At 40.6% G+C, this 12,060-nt stretch overlaps 1 protein-coding gene across 2 annotated transcripts in view; it reads left to right on the top strand.

The window, feature by feature from the left end:
* Window positions 1-8,650: 8,650 nt before the first annotated feature.
* Window positions 8,651-12,060, top strand: part of MET (MET proto-oncogene, receptor tyrosine kinase) — a 110,823-nt gene continuing 107,413 nt past the window's right edge. For both annotated transcript variants that reach the window (XM_045792794.2, XM_045792793.2), the window contains exon 1: window positions 8,651-9,273. The gene's annotated coding sequence lies outside the window, so the exon portion shown is untranslated. The remainder of the gene's footprint in view (window positions 9,274-12,060) is intronic.

Here is a 12,060-nt window from a genome sequence, read left to right as displayed (position 1 = left end):
CTAGGTCAAGTCTCATTTCCCAATGCTGACAACAAAGTCTTCGTTATCATCCTTCGAGTTGAACTCCACCATCTTTCCAGGGCAGCAGTGGTCCGAGAAGAGCAACTCAAACGCTTACTCTGGAGTTCTAGACAGTACCTCCCACTTGCTTCTGTTCCTGACCTGCTCATGACAGGTTCCTCATTGAGCCAATGGCATCAGGAAACTGTTCCACAGCTAGTCTTTCAACAAGAGCCTACATCCCACACATTTCACCCCAAGAATGGCTCCACCTGCCAGTGGGAGGAAAACCTCTTATCCTGCCACAATCTGCCCTGGTCTTCTCTCCAAGGCACTTGAGATCTTTTATGCCTGGTTTTCTCTGCCCCAAATAGTTCTAGAACACTAGAGTTTATTAAAATGTTCACATACAAGTAATAATAATGATTTCTTTCAACAGCATAAAAACCACATAGTGAATTTTCTTGAAATTCCTCTTAACTATCGTGACAATTTCTCCCATTTGGACACATTAAGATCATCATTCCGTACCAGTAATCACTATCAGGAAGTCAGGAGGAAAAATACTCTCAAAATAAAAACAATTTCAAGTGATAAAAGTTTTGAGCATAAAATGTAGGGTTTTTAAGGAGCTCTGTCTGAAAATACACTTTGGTGATAACTTTTAAAAATTCAATCAGAGAAGCAGAACCACTAGGAGTGATATAGAAGAAATAGTTTATGATATAACTTAGTACTTACACAATGGTGGGAAGAGCTGGGAAGATAAAGATCCGAAAACTGTTGTTGAAGGCAATGGGAAAGTTCCAAATGAGTCAGAACTTGCAGGGAGCTCTGGAAGCCAGCATGTGGGACCATGAAGTCTATGGAAGGTTGTTGGCTTTTCATGGATGCCACCTCTGTGAGTTGTCAGCAAGTGTCTGATGGAAATCTGGAATCACCTTTGGTAAGGCTAGCAACAGGAAGGAGGGAAGAGCAAACAAATGCACCCAGAAGCATCCTGTATCCAATAACCTTCAGAATATAATAACGGCTGCTTCTCTTCTGCCTCCCAGAACACACACAGCTTTCCTGTGGACCAACTCCAATCTGAAATTACATGGAGAAGGAGAATCTGAAAAACATAGCTCTCAACATGACAAGTAGACAATAATCTGGCATACTGGTCTTTTGACTTAACTACCAGACCTCCAATAACTCACTGTGTGGGCATATGTAAAAAATTCCACCTCAAATTCAGTAAGTTCAAGATAAATGCATCACTTCCATTAAACAACCAAAAACAAATAAAACAAAAAGCAACCTTTCTGAGTATCACTCAATTTCTATCACCTCTAAGTGGTCCTATACGTTCCATACCCTAGACATCTATCAAACTTTCCTCCTTGTTCTGCATCCAGGCAGTCCCTGCCTTATGACATTGCTCGCCTGCATTAAAGAAATAGTGTTCCCTTGTGCCATCCTGCCTCTGATCTAATGCTGCTCCAAACCCTCCATTAAACCAGAGTGATCTTTCTAAAATGTAAAATTCTAATTATTTTACTTAAAATGCTATCACCTTATCACCTATCATACAGATTTTCTTTTTCGGTGTAGTAGACTGAATCCCTCATATTCTGATCCTCATCTACTTTGTTAGCTTAAATTTCCTGCCCTACCCCCAAATACATTGTTCCCCCAACTGTTCTGAACTACTTATAGAACACTAAATATAAAATTATTTCATGCCTCTGTGCTTGCTCCCTCTGCTAAGAATTCATTTCCTCACCTTAGTCCCCTTGCAAATATAGTTGTCTGGCAAACTCCTGCTCATCCGTTCAGATACCACTCAAATGTGGCCTCCCTTGTGGTGTCTTCTGTTTCCTCACCTCCTCCTGATTCCCAAAGTTAGTCTGTGACACTCTCCTAACAGTGTTCAGCACTTGCCTCATTGTACTGGGTTTGCTGATTTACATGTTGGTTTTTCATGCTGGACTATGAACAAAAATTACCTCTCATTCATCTTTGTAGCCTCAGACACTAACACTTCCCTGGCACATGGTAGGGGCTCAATAAACATTTGGTTAAGAAATTAATTGATGGATTACAAGACCTGACATGTTTAAATATTTTATTCCATATTTATAACTGCTTCCATACAAATTATGATTCCCATTTAATATAGGTTTATATTTATAAAGAACTGATTAATTTGGAGGTAATTCAATAAATGTAGATGGCCAAATATTGAAATTCAGTCTTAATCTTGAAACGGCCCTAAATCCTATGACCTTATTGACCAGATTAATAAGAACTCAATTTCTAAATCTCAATTTCACCAGTGCTGTTTAAACATGGTCTTGACCTGCCATTGGAACATAGAACAACAAAGGAAACATCTGGTTTTTCTTAACTTTGGGGTGACAAATCCATTTGTTAACAGTAGCAATGGGAGAGCCAGCAGTACTTGATAACAGCTCTAACATGGAGAGCCTGGGCCAAAACAGATGGCCCAGTCACTTCAGAGAAAGCTCTAAAAAGATGTCTTTTCTAATTCAGGTTACACACTCCTTGAAAGTTCCTTCAACATAAGCATAAAGTTTGCAGATGATTTTATTGGCTCTGACAGTCCTGTCAGAGGTTAGTTTGCAATTGCCTCTTGGGGACAGTTTGGTTGGATTTTTTCAAAGTAAGTAAAGGCAGGAATGTTTATAGTAGACCAACAAACTGGAAGTCCAAAACATTTTGCATCACCACTGACTTTCTGAACATGACCCTTGACTGGTCACAATTTGTCAGCCATCTTAGTTTTTTAAACTGTTCATGGGCAAACCAAGGTTAATCCAGAGTTACTGCCACTTCTTCTGTGTACATATATCAATAGTAATTATGTTTAAACACTGAAGTTGTTAGACAAAACGCTGAAATCTGGCCAATACAAAGTGTTGGAACCATCTTTGTTATACTCAGAATACATTAGTTACCTGTAATAGTTACAGTGATTCTAATCAAACCATTCAATTTTCAATGCCGCTAAGACCTATATTCCCTCTTAAACTGTTAAGTTTTGTAGCCATTTCTAAAGTGCCTAATTTACTTTTGGATTCACCAAATATACCATCTTTAAGTTGATTATTAAATCAACCAATCATTGAAATAGAAAAAAGAGTTTTACCCTATTTGGATATAATACAACAAGACAATAGTTAATAAGAACAATACATTGGAGTACTTTCTCTCTAATTTAATGTCCCTTTGTGTACAATACAAGTAGTAAATTGTTTGGTATATTTGCTCTAAATGGACTGGTTCCAGTAAAATTTTGTTTGATACTTAATGTTTTAAAATCATTTCATTAGACTTTGGGACTGTTTTTATAGCTGAAGAAACTGATGCACAGGGGTTGAGTGCCAAAGCAATCATCTTGTGGTAAAATCTAGAATTGTAGTAATTGCACAAACACATATACTCACATACACATTTTTAAAGGGCTATCCACAAAGAAATGTTGATCAATGAAAGAAAAGTGTTTATTTTTTTAGTGCATTATTTCCTAAGCAGGGCTAATCCATTTCTATTACGCCAAACAGTTTAAATGGAAAGGAAATGGATAAGCTAGTTAAGAGATAATGTTATACTATGCTATATAAAAATGAAAGATTTTCTTTACCAAAATGCCTTTTTTTAAAAACCAATTTACCATAAGGTAAAAGAAAAGGGAAAAAAGAAAGAAAAATGAACACAACTCAGGGAGGAAAGTATTGATAGCAGAAAGAATTATAAGAGCCTTCTGGGACTTTCTAAGTCTTTGCCTTTATTTTTCATCTTTGGAGAAGACAGTGACACTCCAAAATACCTTTTAAGACTCCTGACTCTACCATCCGCTGCTTCTCTTTCTCACATTCCTGATGTTCCCAAAGGAGGGCTGAAGAGTTGTGAAAAGAGAGACATTGAGGAAAGAGCATTACAGTTCCTTTTCACACTCGGGAGGTCTCAGTCCTGTGCCTACAGCCCAGACCCTAGGCCACCTGACTGCTCGGGATCCTTGCTTCACCCAACCTGTGCAATGCTTTACAGAAGGACAACATAGGTGGTACAAGCACCTTTCTTCTGCATGGCAATATCCAGTCCTCACGGATCAAGATAACAGAGGGGTGGCCATGCCTTAAGTTGCAGCTGACTTTGTGTACAGAGAAGAAAGGAAAATAAGCTTTAAGTTCTGCAGTTCCATGTTAAATGATTACATCATTCACCAGAGGACCAGGGACAATTTATAATAGTTGCAATGGGAAGTGCAAGAGTTCTGCAAAGAGAGACTTAGGTCAGTGGTATGACCCTAGATGAGTTACCTGATCTCTCTGAGTCTCATTTCCCTGGATGTAATCTGAGAAGGATGATTCCTATCCCGGAGTTTTGTTATGAGGACATAAGTAGAACTCAAACACGTGACTGATTGGTAGACATTTAATAAATGAGAACTAAATACATTATGCCCTTGCCTGATTTTAGGAGAGAGGCAATAAGCTGGATGTGAAAATGAGCCAAATCACTAATAAAACTGCAGCACCCAGTTGGAGATGGCAACTTTTTTTAAACTTTTCTGTGTCCAGTTTCATAGGCTTCTGAGTAAAATCATACTTATAGCTTCAAGAGCCTAGCAGTCATGTACTTGTCCTCAATATTGAATATGCTTAGTCATATTCTTAGATAACTTAACATTGCATGTTTTATTTTTAGCGAGCCCCGCCACAAACAAATGACCAATACAAATTAACACGAAAGCAGTTAATATTGAAAGTGCCCTGTTCTAACCCTTCATATCTGGCTTTCCTTTCTTTAAGGCAAGGTTTCCCAAAGTGTGTTCCCTATTATTAATTTTACAGAAGATTGTTACTGAAGATGTTAAGAAGAAAAAAGCATGTTTTTATTTTTGTTTTGTTCTGTTGTGGTTTTCCATGTGAATTTTCAAAATCTTCAAAATTCTATTGTATATGAGGTACTCTAAAAGGTAAGAGGAGTCCTACAACCCCAAATTGTATTTGCCCACAAAAATGAGTTGAGGAACTGTCACCTGCATTCTTTTTGTCCTTTTGTGGAGACATTTTCCATAGGCACAATAATAGGGGCAATGGGGCTGGGGAAGGAGGGAGAGCAGAGAGCGCGAATCCAAAAATTAATACTCTAAAACAGGAGTCACAAATCCCTAATGCCTACAGGAGAAAAGTGACATCAAGATCAGAGGTAGGCTGGATGCATTACAAGAGAAAATGGTAAGATGATGGCAAACTGCAGAACGTATGTTCTGTCTACCACAATTCAAACTACAAAAATATTCTGTGGGCCTGTTACATGTTTCTGGTTCCTGCCCTCCACAGCTTGCCAGCGTGAAGCCCCTGTTCTAAGAAGATAGCTTTCATTTTTGTTTAAATACAGTACCAGTTAATAAACTTAAAGAGTACCTTTTAAGATTCAAATTTTAACATTTTCAAGGGAGAACAGAAAGGGTGTGACATATTTAGAGCAGGACAGCACCCCCTTCCTCTTAGTCTTGACCATGGCTACCATTAGGCCCATCCCAGGGTTAAGAGATGCGGTTTGGTTTATAGTTTAGCACTGTGTTATCCACAAATATGTGGTAAGAATAGCTCATGCCTTTTGAGCACTTATATTTCACCAGACACTATTCCATGTGCTTAACTTATAGCTCCTCATTTCATCCTCACAATAACCCTATTATTATCCTCATTTTGCAGATAAGGCGCAGTTATAAGCGCACCAGCCTATAGTTACACAGCTAGCAAGCAGCAGAACTGGGATTGAAATCCCAGTCTGGTTCTAAAATCCACACTTTTTTTTTCTTTTTTTCATATTATTTAAGTAGGCTCCACTCGAACTCATGACTCTGAGATCAAGAGTCACATGCTCTACCAACTGAGGCAGCCAGGAGCCCCCTAAAACCCACACTCTTAACCATTATTCTAAACTCAATCTTGGAGATGTCTTGTTCCCTGTTTGATGGGTATATCAGTTTTGAAAGGTCTGGGCTGCAGGTGACAGAAATCCTGGCTAACAGTGTCTGGAACAAGTATTTTTTCACAAAATAAGAAATCTGGGGGGCGCCTGGGTGGCTCAGTCGTTAAGCGTCTGCCTTCAGCTCAGGTCATGATCCCAGCGTTCTGGAATTGAGCCCCACATCAGGCTCACTGCTCAGCGGGAAGCCTGCTTCTCCCTCTCCCACTCCCCCTGCTTGTGTTCCCTCTCTCACTGACTCTCTCTTTGTCAAAATAAATAAATAAAATCTTTAAAAAAAAAAAAAGAAATCTGGAAACAGGGGTCTGTCTAGGCAATGGTGCTGTAGCTCAGCAATGTCAAAGCCAACTTCTCTCCTCATGGTCACAAGATGGTTAGCTCTCTGCTGGGCATTATATATGAAATCAAGAAAGCAAGAAGTAGGAAGGGATGGCACCAGCTTATTAGATCTTTTTAACCAGGAACATAAACTCTTTCCCAGAAGTCCCCAACAGACTTTAGCTTAACTTCGTTGCCAGAATGACATCACAGGGCCATGTTTGGCTGCAAAGGAGTCTGGGAAAGCAGTATTTCTCTTCTCTAGCCCCAAGAGTGGAGGCAGGCAGAGGAATATCTGGTTGACAACAGGTGCTGGCTTAGCCAGCCAACAGTGTTGGCCACAGGAGTTTGGTTTGGTTAGGAAAATACCAAAAGAACTTCATCATACAGTGTGTCACCCATGCCATGACCCAAGGAAAGTTAAACAGCAACAATTAAAGTTGGCCACAAAACCAAAACTAAACTGTAGAACTTCTATTGCCTTTTTAAAGTGTCTGTTTCTATCCATTTCCATATGTGAAATGTCTCACTCTTTCCCTGATCAAACCTATCTGGGTAGTATGTAAAAACTCATAATTTGATACTCACACATTCAGATACTTTTACATGCTATTCCTACTTATTTTTATAAAATTTATCTCCTTACTCAGGGTTAATAAGTCAAAATGACAATTTTTAATACAGTTTCAAAACTGGATTGAAATTTGTCAGAAACTAGAAACTAGGAAACTTCAGTGCTGAAAATACATAATACATTATTTAGATTTATAATCTGTTTTCCAGTTTGTACTGGCTCTTCTGGGTCTTTCTACTACTTTAATTGTATTTTTTTTCTTTTATGTTTTTATCATGGCACACAAACTCAGAAAACCTGTTAAGGAAACTATATAATGCAATCTAAATATCCAGTTAACATATTGCTATGGAAACCAGGAAACAGAAACAGCACTCTAGTCATTCCTTTGGACAACATAGTTAACTCTGTGTGTGTGTGTGTGTGTGTGTGTGAGTGTGTGTGTGAATACATTAGTTTATTCACCTTTAATTGGAAGTTGGTACTTAACCCCAAATCTATAAACTGATCTGTCCATAAATAGGACCAGTGCTGTCCAACCTGTAAATCAGCATTTAATAACCATATAACCAATATGGTTAGATTAACAATAACCACAGTCATTGTTAAATTATGCCACGTGATATCAGGAAATCTTCAGTAGGGTTGTGTTGTTTATTTAGCCTTGCCAGGCTTCAGCCTTTTGGCCTGGTATAAAAAACACCTGACTGGGATTTGAGAACTGGGTTCTAACCTCACCTCCTTTACTAACCAATTGTGTGACCTTCTTAGGAACTCTTAGGGACTCAGGTTCCTCATCTGCAAAATGGTTCAATGCAGAGCTCTAGTATTATGTAATAGGAAAGTTCCTTTTCCACAAAATTGGGGAATCATGAGATAATTACTTTTGAGGATTGAAATTGCTCTGTGTAGTCTCTGAGAAAGTGCCTGGCACATAGTAAGCTTTCAGGACAAGCACAACTATTCTTATTATACTTTTCTATTTTTCATTCTGCAGTAAATAATTCCTGAACCTGCACAGTAAATGTTTTGTCCCATGACTCAATAACAGATGCCATTGTCTGACAAGCCCTTATGCAAGTCAGAAAGGAGAATGTTAAAACCTAACAGGCAATGCTGTTCCTTAGATTCTGTTACCTTTGAGGGGTTATTTTCTCTCTAAGGTTAATGTCAATTTTGATAGACATGTGAAGTATAAAAAAGTTATCCTAACACAATCCTAATTCACCAGGCCACCACAACCCCACATTTTTTTTTGTCATAGGATTTCAACATTCAAGAATTAAACTTTTGTTCTGTTTTGCTTGTTCATTGCTGTTTGCCTAGTTATTTAATCAGCCTGTTTCCTGCTATTTAAAAAAAAATGAAAAGCTGAAGTTTCCTCAGGGCTAAACTCCTGTGTTGTTCTTCCTTCCAGAAATCTGAGTTATTACAGTAGGGGATAATCGTTGCATAATGAAATCGTTGGGACAATTCTCCATCCACTCCTACCTCAGTCTCTGACAATGAATTCCTTGTCTCTGTGGTGTCCAACTCTCTCTATCCCGCTCGGTGCCCAGCGGCTAACGTAGCCGTGGGAGAGACTGGGAACTAGGCGTCGCGTTTTTCCCGCCGGCAGCGCGCGGGGGTGCGTGCGCGGAGTGTGCGCGGAGTGTGCGCCCCTGGCGTTCTGCGCGCCGGCTGACGCTCGCCGCGCGAGCACCAGGAGGGGGAGACTCGGAGTCGCTTCTCTCCGCTGTGCTAACTTCAAACTGCCCGGACTGGGGGAGTTGAGAGCGCGCAGACAGGGGGAGAAAACTTCTTCTCCACCTAGAAAGTTTCACCTTGGCGGGGGCGGGGGAGGGGCGGGAGGAAACGCGACCCCCGCGGGGACTGGCGAGGCGCGCGGGCGGCAGGAAGGGCGGGGGCCGATTTCCCCCTCTGGGTGGTGCCAGTCCCCACCTCAGCGGTCCTAGGACCGGCGGACGAGGCGGCCGACCCCGCGCGAGACAGACGGACACGTGCTGGGGCGGGCAGGCGGGCGAGCGCCTCGGTCGGGTCGCCCGGCCGTGCTTCCCGCCTGGACGCGCCCGGGGCGGCCACGGGCCGCGCGCGCCGATGCCCGGCTGAGTCACCCGCCGGGTAGCGCGCGGGTGAGAAAGGGCGGAGGGAGCGCGGCCGGCTGACGGACCGGGCACTCGGCTCGGCCCCGCCGCAGGTGACCCGGACGCTCTCGCCGCCCGGAGCGCTCCAAGCGCTTTGTGACCAGATGCGGAACCCTGCGGCTGGCGCGAGCCAGATGCGGGGCGACAGCTGACTTGAGGCGGGGAGGCGCGGAGCACGCGGGTGGTCTCTGCGCGATTGACTTCTCCGCGGTTCTCGGACACCGCAAGGTAAAGCTACAGCTCGCTTCAGACCCCGCACCCCACCCTTCGGCCCCAGCGTTCTGTTCTTTGTTCCCCTGAGAGACCTGAGAGCTGTTCCAAAGGGCATGACCAGGGAGGTGGGCGAGTTAGGGGCTTCAGAAACGGAAGGGATGTGGCGAGGGAGAGGTGTAAACTAGAGTGGGGCTTTTCGTTTTAGGGGTTTGCTTCTGACGGCCACCTGTATGACTCAGGAGAGAGGGTCGTTGGAGTGAGGGGTGATGTATGACTGTTATGGCCGGGCAAGTTTCAAGACTGTGATCTGACTCAGCCCTTAGAGAAGGGATTTGGTCACCCTGTCCCAGGGTGATGAGGCAGGCAAGATTCGAGCCGAGTGGGTTTCCTTGTTCCCAACCCTGCTTTATCTGTAATACGTGCGGGTCTTTCCAACGGGCAGGTGTTTTGTGAAGGTCTGAATTCTACATTTCTGGCAAATACACAGGGCTTGTGATCCATCATTTTCAATCTTACCTTATCTCTTTGCTGGGGCTACTTGGAGGACATCTATCTTATTAGGTGAACTAGATTATAACCAGAGGTCGGGCAGTCTAGCTAGTACTGGTATTGACCCAATAATTTAAGTACCAATGAAAGTATTTTCACCGACCATTGCCAATACAGGATTTACTCTAAAGTATGGTTTCCCATTTCATACCGTTTATGTTTAAAAGAGCCATTTACTAATTTGGCATTTGGAGAGATTTTCAGGGGCTCATGCATGAATAGTTGTCCAGTGTATTTTACCTTATCACAGTTTTATGTTCAGAGGAGCTCTGGGGCAGAATGAAATATTGTCAACTCTCTTAGGCAAAATAATCAGGATACTATAATTGCCAAGTTAAGATGGTCAATGAATATGAGAGGATTGTAAAAACTGACATTAGAGTGAATGTAGACTATATGGACCCTCTCTTGAATTTTAAAAACACGGTTCACATTTTTGTAAAGTTGGGTGGAGGTTTTTTCTGTCGTTTTCATCAGCCAGACACATGGACATTGCCATGCAAATGGATCCAGAAAAACATAATTTTCCTTTATAGCTAAACTATTATAGCTGACTAATGCATTTTTTCTGCATGAAGATGATCTGAAAATGTTGTACATCATGTTTCTCTGTGCTACTGGGACATAAATTGTGTTTTTATGTAAACTGTTAAGTGCTGCTTAGATTATTTACATGTACATAGCTTTTCTTTCTATCTCTAAGCTTATTGGGCTTTGTTTTAACATGTAAACTTCCATAATAGAACAGAAGTGAGGTGCTTTGGTTACAATCATACACTGCAAATCTGTGATGTATTCAATGTTCATTCTTTTTGAATTGCTGAATAATACCAGTAACACTTACATTACTCCTAAGAAATTTTTGTAGTACCAAAAATGTGTGTGAGTGCCTATAAAATATACTGGTGTTTTAGACAATCTGTTCAGGTTTCAAACTTAACTGTTCATAAGCCTATAATTACTAACCTAAATATATTTTGATTTTAATGTGATGGACTTTATAGCATATAGAAGATGATCTGCCGAGTACTACGTTTTCAAAGATTGCTTTGTTCTTAATACATCACAGTAAGGGTTTACATTAGATGTAAACTCTATGCCTTCAGAATTAATGAGTGAGGTTTATCTGAATGATAAAGATATACAAGATTAACCACAGCAAGTCAATATGAAAGCTGATAATATTTTCATGACTTTTAAAACTACAATAAAAGGAAAATGACACTTTTCTAAGTGGGAAAAATACACATTTTATAAATTCCTTAACACTGTACAAGCATATGTTCCACTATAATCCTGACATTTTTAAATTTTGTCTTAATATGGGTTAGACTAAGAAATACATTTCAAAAGTCAGTTTTCTTTGTTGTTGGTTAAAAAAATAATTCAAAATAACAATCTAATTTTCCTTTTACAAATCTATATAATAGCCTCAAATAAACTTTTTCTCAAATATGGTCATCTCAAAACAGAATGAATAACTCAAAAGGGTTATTCCTTTCAAGACACACAACTTTCTCTAGGTGACTGCACCAGTGCCTATGGTGACACACCCATGAAAAGTACACGGCTCCATACACATACACATTCACAGCACTTGCCATCTTTCTGCCCCTTCCTCCTCATCCCTTCCCGTCGGTTGGGTCAGAGTTGCTTTCAAACCCCCATTTTAAAACTCTAATTTCATGGTTTCTTCTTTGCTGTCATTAGGCTCACCAGAGCCAGCTATGCTTTCTTTTCCCCATCATCCCTAATATTTTCCTTGGGCTGCTATGCTTGTTAATGGGATACCAAATTTCCTAATTGTGCTGCCTTAAGGGAAGAAAATATGAAGAAACTCAAGTACCAGGAAATTAACCTCCTTTACCTCGTTGGTATATGTTGAAACTGGTGTTTTTGACATAGAGCCCTCAGGGCAATTTTCTCATGGGCTTTGCTCAATGCAAAATAAATAGTAACCGCTTAGTAATGAATGATAAATATACTGACTAATGTCAATTTAGGATCACTTTGATTCCCTTTTCTTAACTGGCACTGAGTTGCTGCCATTCTCACATTTCCCTCACCAAAAATAGCTAAGAACTGTATGTTGAGCATCATATGTGATATAGAGAAATATTTTTAAGAAAGGGAGAAACGAAATCTCTGCCCTTGAAGTTTACAGTCTAGATATTCAGATAAATAACACATATAAAATAGAACCAAAATCCATAATTTTTTTTAAAGATTTTATTTATTTATTTGACAGAGAGA

The sequence above is a fragment of the Ursus americanus genome, chromosome 3 (genome assembly GCF_024610735.1).
Source record: "Ursus americanus isolate L20-20 chromosome 3, mUrsAme1.1.p, whole genome shotgun sequence".
NCBI classification, from domain to species: Eukaryota; Metazoa; Chordata; class Mammalia; order Carnivora; family Ursidae; genus Ursus; species Ursus americanus.
This window is presented reverse-complemented; position numbering and strand designations above follow the sequence as displayed.